Consider the following 8,342-nt stretch of genomic DNA (forward strand, 5'->3'; position numbering starts at 1 on the left):
GAACAATCTCAGCTTCACTGGGCCTTTTACAGATGTTAATTCCTTACTGCTATCTTTACAAGTTCCAACAGCAAAGTAAGCTTCAGTAAAGAGGGGATATGTTCAATTTAAGCAATGAAATTGCTATGCTCTGGATAAAGCCACTTTTACTAATAATTATCTCTCTGCCGTGACTTTAAATTCAAACAGCTGGACAGACTCTGCTCTTTGTTAATTTCCTTGGATCCTTTGGCACAAAGCCCTCAATTCCTGTGATGTAATGGTATAAAAAGTTGGCTCCTGCCTGAGCTTCCACCCACAAGTTCTAAATTTGGAGCATGGCAAATTTCTGTAGATTCCAGAGACAGGCTATGCTCAAGACGTGCTGATGCCTTCAGTCCCATCCTATTGCACCAAACAACAAGATTGTGTGCTTTTTATAACTGGGATCATAAATATGACTCAGATGCACATGTTGTCTATGTAAGCACTTGGGGTTGGCTATCACTTTATGGCACTGGGAAGAAGCCAAGCCAAATAAAAATTGTTTTGAGTAAATATTACATTTCTAGAGCATGAATAACTTTTCTCTACAGCCAACGTGTCACTAATGGGAATAAGCAAGAAGATGGGGTGGGAGGAAATCAGTAACTAAATCATCCTACTTAACACAGTCAGTCTGCAGCAAGACCTGTTCTTTCAACTCATCTAGGGTGTAATATCCCAGATAATTTGTAGCAGGTCTCAGCAAGGCCACAACTGATGGAAATAAAAGTAGCTGTGTAGTTCGGTGCCATCTGGCTGCACAGCTCTCTCGGGTGGGATCTCCAGCAGTGGTATGTAAAACAGGCAACCAAAGAACCAAGTGTCCTTCTCTCCCTCATTCCCAAATGCTCAGAGGCTCAAGCATGTGGATTGCTCCATGGAGATCAGTGTTGCTACTCACATGCTCAGTGCTAAGTGTATGCATGTGTCTGTTCAGGATCTGGGCTAAAAGGAAGGATGAGTTTTTCATCCTGTGACTTTGGGACCCTGGGGATTGTCTGCATTGCAGAACACAGGGAAACAGAAAATAAGCCCAGAGGCAGCTTTGCACTGCTGCACCAGGAGGTGAAGCAGCTTATCGGCGGCTCTCTGGGACACTGATATGCCAACCCAGAACCAGCATGCACCACCACAGGGCTGGTCAGCAGGGCTGCTGGCTCTGCTCCAGCTCTTCCAGCCTTCTCCACCCCCCAAAAAAACCAACTACTCCTGCCCTTGAGCAATACTTAGTGAGCAGCTTATGAAGTTCTTCATCTACCTGAAATGCAAAGGGATAAGAGCAATGCTTTCTCTTTAAGAAATTATCAGGAAACTTCAACTCTCCCAAAAACAATAGCCAGATGGAAATAAAAAGTGAGAGTCTAGCTTTGAAAATCATATTGGCAGGTAACCCTGAGCATTGTACATGCCTTCATGTTGCACCTGTGAGCTTTCACATGTCAGGTAAGTGCTTTCCTGAACTTTCTCGTCTTTTCCTTTTTCTGTAGGTTGCTTTGGGCATATCATGAAGAAAACCTGACTTTAAAAGTGGTGTTTGGACAGGAAGCAGCAGTGTTCCAGGAGGATTTTTGAGTCAAACAGGAGAGCAACTGGCTTCTCAAAGTGTGTGTTTCATGGATCCCTAAAATATGGTGCTGCACTATTGGAGCAGGTGAGTGAGGAGGCGTTGAGGTCACTCGACATTCTCATGTCCCAGCAGCCCCTAGCAGAGGTGTTTGAAGAGCCCAAGCTCTTGTGTCAGCAGACCTATCCCTGCAGGGACTAGTGCTGAGAAATCAGTGCCTGTTTGCCTGGCTAGGGCTGCTTTGACTGTGTTTCCAGGATCTGGGCAATAAGTCTTTCTCCTGTGCCTTGTAAGCTGCCAGTGGTCAATTTTCTGCCAGGAGAGCAGACCAGAATACCAGGGACTGACTCTCTTCCCTTTGTAATGCATTTTACAATTCAGAGAAACTTTTGTAATAGAAAAAAATGTTTTAAAATATGAGACGACCTAAATTGTTAGAACAGTTGGACAATCTAATTGCCTGTAGTAGACAAGGAAAAAAAAAAAAACAACAGGCAAGAAAACATTTTGGGTTGCAGAATTAACAAAACCTGGAGCTGCAGATCAGACTGCGAGAAAAAAATATATTCAGGGAGTCCTGTTCTACCTGCAGGTTTAAGACAAATATTCAAGCCTTCAACAAGTAATTTGCACCTATCTGGAAAACGTTTTGCTCTGAGTTGCAGAGCTTAAACTCTGAAAACTGTCTAGAGGTACAATGTCGAGGTCAGTCATGTGTTGTAGATTTACCCCAGGATGTGTCTGGGGCTCCATATGTACAAGAGGGATGATGAAAGAGGGCTTGGCTGGAGCACAGCATGGCTCTAGGACTACTGGCTTAATTTTCCTGACACTTTGAGGGTAGCTGCATGGTTTAGCTCCAGTCTATAAGAAAACTGAAGGCTGCTTCAATTTGTGGTTTCTACCCAAGAGCTTGGAGAAGGTTTTCTGATCACCAGGGATCATGCATAAAGGTGAAGGACATGGAGGTGCACCTGCCAGGGCCTGGCAGAGGTTGATGCCAGGGAGTTCTGGTTAGACAGGGGTTGCCCTGGCACACATGGCCCTTTCCAAGCCCTCATGTAGCAATCTCTAATTTGCACCTTGTGGAGATGATTTCATTTTATCCTGGTATCTCTTAAAGAGATCTTTTCTTAGGGGTAGCTGAGTATTTTGCAGATGTCTGTGTGCTTTTTAATGGGTAAATATCACTCATATTTTACCAATGAGCAGCTGAGGCATAAGGAGGTTAAGGGACCTGACGAAGGTGATAGCAAGTCAAATTGTTTGGAATTTTGTAGCTCTGAAATATATCATCTTTCTAAAACAGGAAACCCTCTCAGGAGTAGTAAGTTTTCATTAAAGCAGCGGTTCAAACCTGTCGATCTTGATATATTGGGGAAAAAAAGGAATGTCAAAAATGTGAGAGTTAGCTTAGTCTCTCTTAAACTAAACCACCAGGTTCACGTTCCTATGGAGAAACAAATACCCTGCAGGCATCATGGTGTCTTTGATTTATTTTTGGAAGCTGAAAACTCCCCCTTATGGTGTCTGAGCTAAGGAAAAAAACAAGGATTTTGCAGGCCAACAAAAGGTTTCTGGAGGAAAATACCTCCAGTCCCACTTCTCAAAGAGTTTATGACATGAGCAGTTAAGCTAATGTAATCCAATTTAGCCTCCCCTACATTTCAAAATTGGATTAAAGTTCGTAAGTCATTTAGGGAAAATGTTACCCAACAGAGTAACTGTATGACTCTCAAATTAGCATCGGGTCTTTGCAGTTGTGGGTGCAGACCCTGGTTTCGGTCATCTGAATAAATCAGGGTAACCAACGTGCCCAGAGATGCAGTGCAGACACTCAGCCTGCTCAGTCGGGTGGAAGCCCACCAAGCTGTGATGACTGCGGGTATTCTGACAGCCTTGCTGTTTGTAATCTCCCTGATCCTTGCTCCATATACTTTTCTTTGGTGAGATAGGTCATCTGAATCCTGAGAAAAGGTTTTGGTTTGATGCTACATGTGCTTCCCTTGCAAAGGAAGAGTGGGTTTTTCCTCCTGCAGCAGCAGTGCGTTGCTGCACGTACACGAGTGACGCAGCTCCAAGCATGCTACCAGCTCATCTGTAAAAACCCCGTGTGGTACCGCATCTGTGTGAATCTGCCTTTCAAAACAGGATCCGCAGACGTGATTAATTACACGCCAGCCGAGGAGCCGCGGGGCTGTGGGGAGCGGTCGGGCGGCGGTGTCCGGCTGCCATCTGCTGTCCGGCCTGGCAGGACCGGCCCGACAGGCACCCCCGAGCCACCCCGGACCGACGACAGGGCTGCTCGAGCGGCAACCTCTGGTCTGTGTCCAAGCCGTGAGCAAATCCTGCCCAGACCCACCAGGGCCCCCCGCCACGGTATCTCCCGCATTCCTGCGGCAGATCTGGTATTTCTTATTGTTCTCTCCGTCTCTGGGGGAGCAGCTGCAGCTGCCTGGCCGGCCTGCCGGGGCAGAGCTGGCCGAGTCCAGTGCTGCGGGTCCCAGAACTACCCGGGGGCTTTGGAAAAATCGTGTCAGTCTTCTCGCCCTGCTTCGGCACGTAGGGAGCCGAGCCTGATCAGGAGGGGAGAGATAAAAATGAGAAAAGAATGGAAAACTGGAACAGGAGCGAGTGGTCGCACAGCAGCGCTGGCCTGGAGGTGGTTGGTGCCAGCTCGGCACACGCTGCTCTGGGCCCAGTGCTGGCCCAGGAGCTTTCTGATAAATAGCACAGCAGCAGAGCAGGCCTGGATGGCGGGGTAGTAAATGTCTCCTGGCTGGTACACTGTCTGCTGGGTCACAGGGACACCAGTAAAGGAGATTGGTCAGAGTCAAGTGAGAATGGGAGGCAGAGACGGAGCTGTCTTCAAAGCTGTGCAGGATCAGTCCCTGCTCTGCAGAAAGCAGAAACGTCAGCAAGCAGCCCGGCCCAGCAAAGGCTGTTTGACACCCAGTGTCGTTTTCTTTTTCCCTTTTCCTTTGGTCAGCTGTTCTGCCAAGCTGGTTTTCGTACTGTCCCTCATGCCTGTGCCTAGCCCATGGCTGCCCATCCCCTGGAAATGCTGTCAAGCAACATATGTTCTGGATTTTCTCCTGCTGGCAGGGAGGATTTGCTGGCCAGAAGTGGTCTGAGAGCAGTTGTGGGTTTGGCTTTTGCCATCTGTAAAAGTGGCAGCAGAGGGGGTGAGCAGGAGCACAGGCAGGAAAGTTTCTTTTGGAAGCAGGGACATGCACAGTTCTGCTGCAAGTCCAGTCTTGGGGTGATGGTTGTCCTACCATCTCCCCAGGATGCACCATGGGTCAGCAGCAACCCCCTTGGGCATCATGCAATCCTCACAGGTGGGTAATGGGCCACACAAAGCAAAACAGCAAACACAAAAGATGGTACCTCCATCCCCACAGAGAGCAGCCTCAACAAGGTGCTTGGGCCCCACCATACCAGTCAGCTTTTTGGGAAGGACTTGTGAGTGAGCATGCTGTACCACCACCACCCCTTCCCCATCATTTCCCACCTTTTCTCTGGAAAGAAGCAGCCCAGGACCAAACCAGTGTTTCTGGCAGGGGGAAAAGGCCTTCTGTGAAATGAGCACATCCCCTTGCTGGCAGACAGCAGTCTACCACTTGGAAAGAGCCAAACAGCCCAATGCTTTCCTGGCAAAGGAAACAGTTGGGAGAACACAACCTAAGGCTGCTCCAAATGCAACATTTCTCACAGGCATATTGTGAGAGGGGCTTTCTAAAGGTGTCTAAGGTAAGTCTGACCTTAAATAGGTTCTTACATGTGTTTTTTTTTTTCTTTTTTCAGCCAGGACCAAGGAACCAATGACCCAGAGAATCTGGGCTTCCCCCACTCCTGAATGATCTGTTCAGGCTGAGCTACTCAAGCCTCTTCTGAGTAAAAAGAGATATCACCATGCTCTGGTAAGCATTGAAACAGCTAATAAATATCAACACCAAGGAAGCATATGCTTCTTTAGAAATGCTCTCATGTCAGTTGAAATCCTATCTGAAATACTAACATGTTCAAATTAAACTTGTTGGCCAAGTTGGGTGAAAGGACGTGGGCACCTTGTGCAACTGTGGGCAAGAGCAGCTGACACAGACCTGTGTGAATCGTGCTCAGTCGTCCTCACTAACACTCCAGTAGGTTTCTTGTGTTGAAATCTGCATTGCTTGAGCAAATCACTGTCATGTGCTCAGAAAATAGGTGACAACAGCAAACAGCAGGTGAGTGCTTGCACAAAGACATGAGGCCTGGATCCTGTAAAAGCTGTTTGTGTGCTATAGCCCATGGCAAGTAGCTCTATTTATTACCATTGACATTAATAACAGTGTATAAAGCTGGTGCTAGAACAAGGTCCTTTGAAAGGCAGAAGAGCAATATGAGCACACACACACACTAAGGTAGAAAGGGGTTTTTTTGTGCTCGTTTTATTTATTAAGGAATTTAATATAATGACTGATGGGGGAAAGTGAGTAAAATTGTTTGGGGGGTTGGTTGTGTTTTGGGGTTTTCTGTTTATCAACATTCTGCTTGTCTGTCAGGGGCTTTCCTCTGACAAGCAGCTCATATTGTCTCACATTGCCTCTGTCCATTGGGGTAAAGTAGCAGAAAGAAGTGGGGAGAGAGGCTGTCATCAAGTGGTCTTTCTGGGATTGCTCTTGTAAGTGTTAAAAACTGCCTCATTGAATCTCCCTCTCAAGACTTCTCAGGATCATAGATAATTTTCTTTTGTTTTGCATCATACCGTTCCAATTTTAATTTATTTTGGAAATGAGAAGCAGCTACCTTTTCCCAAACCTTTTTCCATTTGAAGTGTTAAAACAACCATTCGCCTTCCCCTGTTTTGAAGAATTTGTACTTTTGATGTAACTAGAAAGCCAGTTCATAAAACAGCACTTTTCTGCCCTTTTACTTCCCTGGCACTTCCAAGTAGTTGAAATTCAGTCACATTCAATGTATGAAAGTCACCATAGCCTCTAAATTCCTCTGATGTTACAAACTTTTTGTTTGTGTTTTATTTTGGACCTCATGGCCACATTAACAGTAACAGGAGCCCTGAAGACATGATGTCGGGATGGCCCGTCTCTGTTTCTTTTATCCTTTCCCTTTTCCTTTTCTTTTTTCCTTTCCTTTTCCTTTTCCTTTAACTGTTCCTTTTCCTTTCCCTTTCCTTTTCCTTTTCCTTCTTCTCCATTTCCTTTTCCTTTTTTTTCTTTTTGTTTTTTGTTTGTCTGTTTTTCTATTTTCTTTCCTTCACCCCTCCTTTGTGACTGAGTTTGAAGAGATAAGTGTGGGTCCTGCTCCCAGAAGAGGAAGACGTGAGCTGGCACACGTATTGCAAGTCCTTCTCTCAGGCCCACTCCTGTGGCCTTGGGGCTTTTTTATCCTGCAAGTCACTGAGCATCCCTCAGTAAGGCAAGGGAGCACAGGCTGGGGCTGAAGGATAAATGAGGCCTGTGCACAAGGCTCATGGGAAAATACAATTAAATATTAATTAACTAACCTTCCTTCCCCCTGTTTCTTTGCCCTGCTTCGGGCGCACCAGGAAAGCTGTCTGGCAGCCCCAGCTCTGTGATGCAGCTGAGAGCTTGCTGACAGCACACACCATCTTTCTCTGGTGCCACGGGGTTGTTTGTTTGTTTGTTTGTTTATTTTTTAATATGCCTGGTTTAGCTTCAAGACTCTGGGCATAGATTTATCTGGGCCAGTGGTAACACTCCTGTTCTAAAATACTTCTTCCTAGGCTCCTGGAACATCTGAGAGATCAGAGAAACAGCTGAGCTGAGCTAACAGAAGAACCGAAGTGTCTAATGAATTCAAGGCCGACGTTGAGGTGTAATGGTAATACAGCAGGAGCCCTGGTTCACTGAAAACACTTCTCCAGCCTTTTGCACATCATTGTGCCTCTCTCTCGTAACCGCCTCTGCAGCGCTGGAAAGGGTAGGAGCAGGAAGGTGGGTGCCATGGCCTCGGGGCAGCCTCGTAGGGAGGGGGCAGCCCGGCCGAGCCCCCAGGCTGGGGCGCAGCAGCGCTGAGCGGCCACGAGATGGCAGCTGGAGCCCAAGGATCAGAACACACACACACACACACACACACACGTAGTGTTCTGGACACACACAACCACATGGTGTCCTAGACCCACGCACACACACTGTCCAGGATACACACACGCGCGCGCATAGTGTCCTGGACACACACGTACACACACACACATAGTGTCCTGGACACAAACACACAGTCTCCTGGACACACACACGTAGTGTCGCGGACATGGACACACACACAGTGTCCTGGGCACACACATAGTGTCCAGGGGACACATACACACACATACATAGTGTCCAGGACATACACACACATACACACACCCATGTAGTGTTCTGGACACACACACACACACATACATAGTGTCCAGGACTCGCAGAGACACACACATACATAGTGTCTAGGGGATGGACGGACACACACATACACACACACATAGTACCCAGGGCAGACACAGTCTCCTGGACACACACACACATGTGCACACACACATGTACACAGAGTGTCCTGGACACAGGCACACACACACACACACACACACACACACATGCGTAGTGTCCTGGACACACACACACAGTGTCCAGGGGACAGACACACACACACACACACACCCCACACACACGTAGTATCCAGGACACACACACACCACACACATACACGTAGTGTCCCGGACACAGACACGCAAACACATAGTGTCCTGGAC

At 47.2% G+C, this 8,342-nt stretch overlaps 1 long non-coding RNA gene across 1 annotated transcript; it reads left to right on the forward strand.

The window, feature by feature from the left end:
* Nucleotides 1-1,517: 1,517 nt before the first annotated feature.
* LOC115598389 lies at nucleotides 1,518-7,822 on the forward strand. The gene is made up of 3 exons (XR_003987617.1): nucleotides 1,518-1,675; nucleotides 5,396-5,511; nucleotides 7,338-7,822. It is a non-coding gene; the product is annotated as an uncharacterized LOC115598389 (long non-coding RNA).
* Nucleotides 7,823-8,342: the final 520 nt, after the last annotated feature.

This window comes from Calypte anna, chromosome 5 (genome assembly GCF_003957555.1).
Source record: "Calypte anna isolate BGI_N300 chromosome 5, bCalAnn1_v1.p, whole genome shotgun sequence".
In the NCBI taxonomy this organism is placed as follows: domain Eukaryota; kingdom Metazoa; phylum Chordata; class Aves; order Apodiformes; family Trochilidae; genus Calypte; species Calypte anna.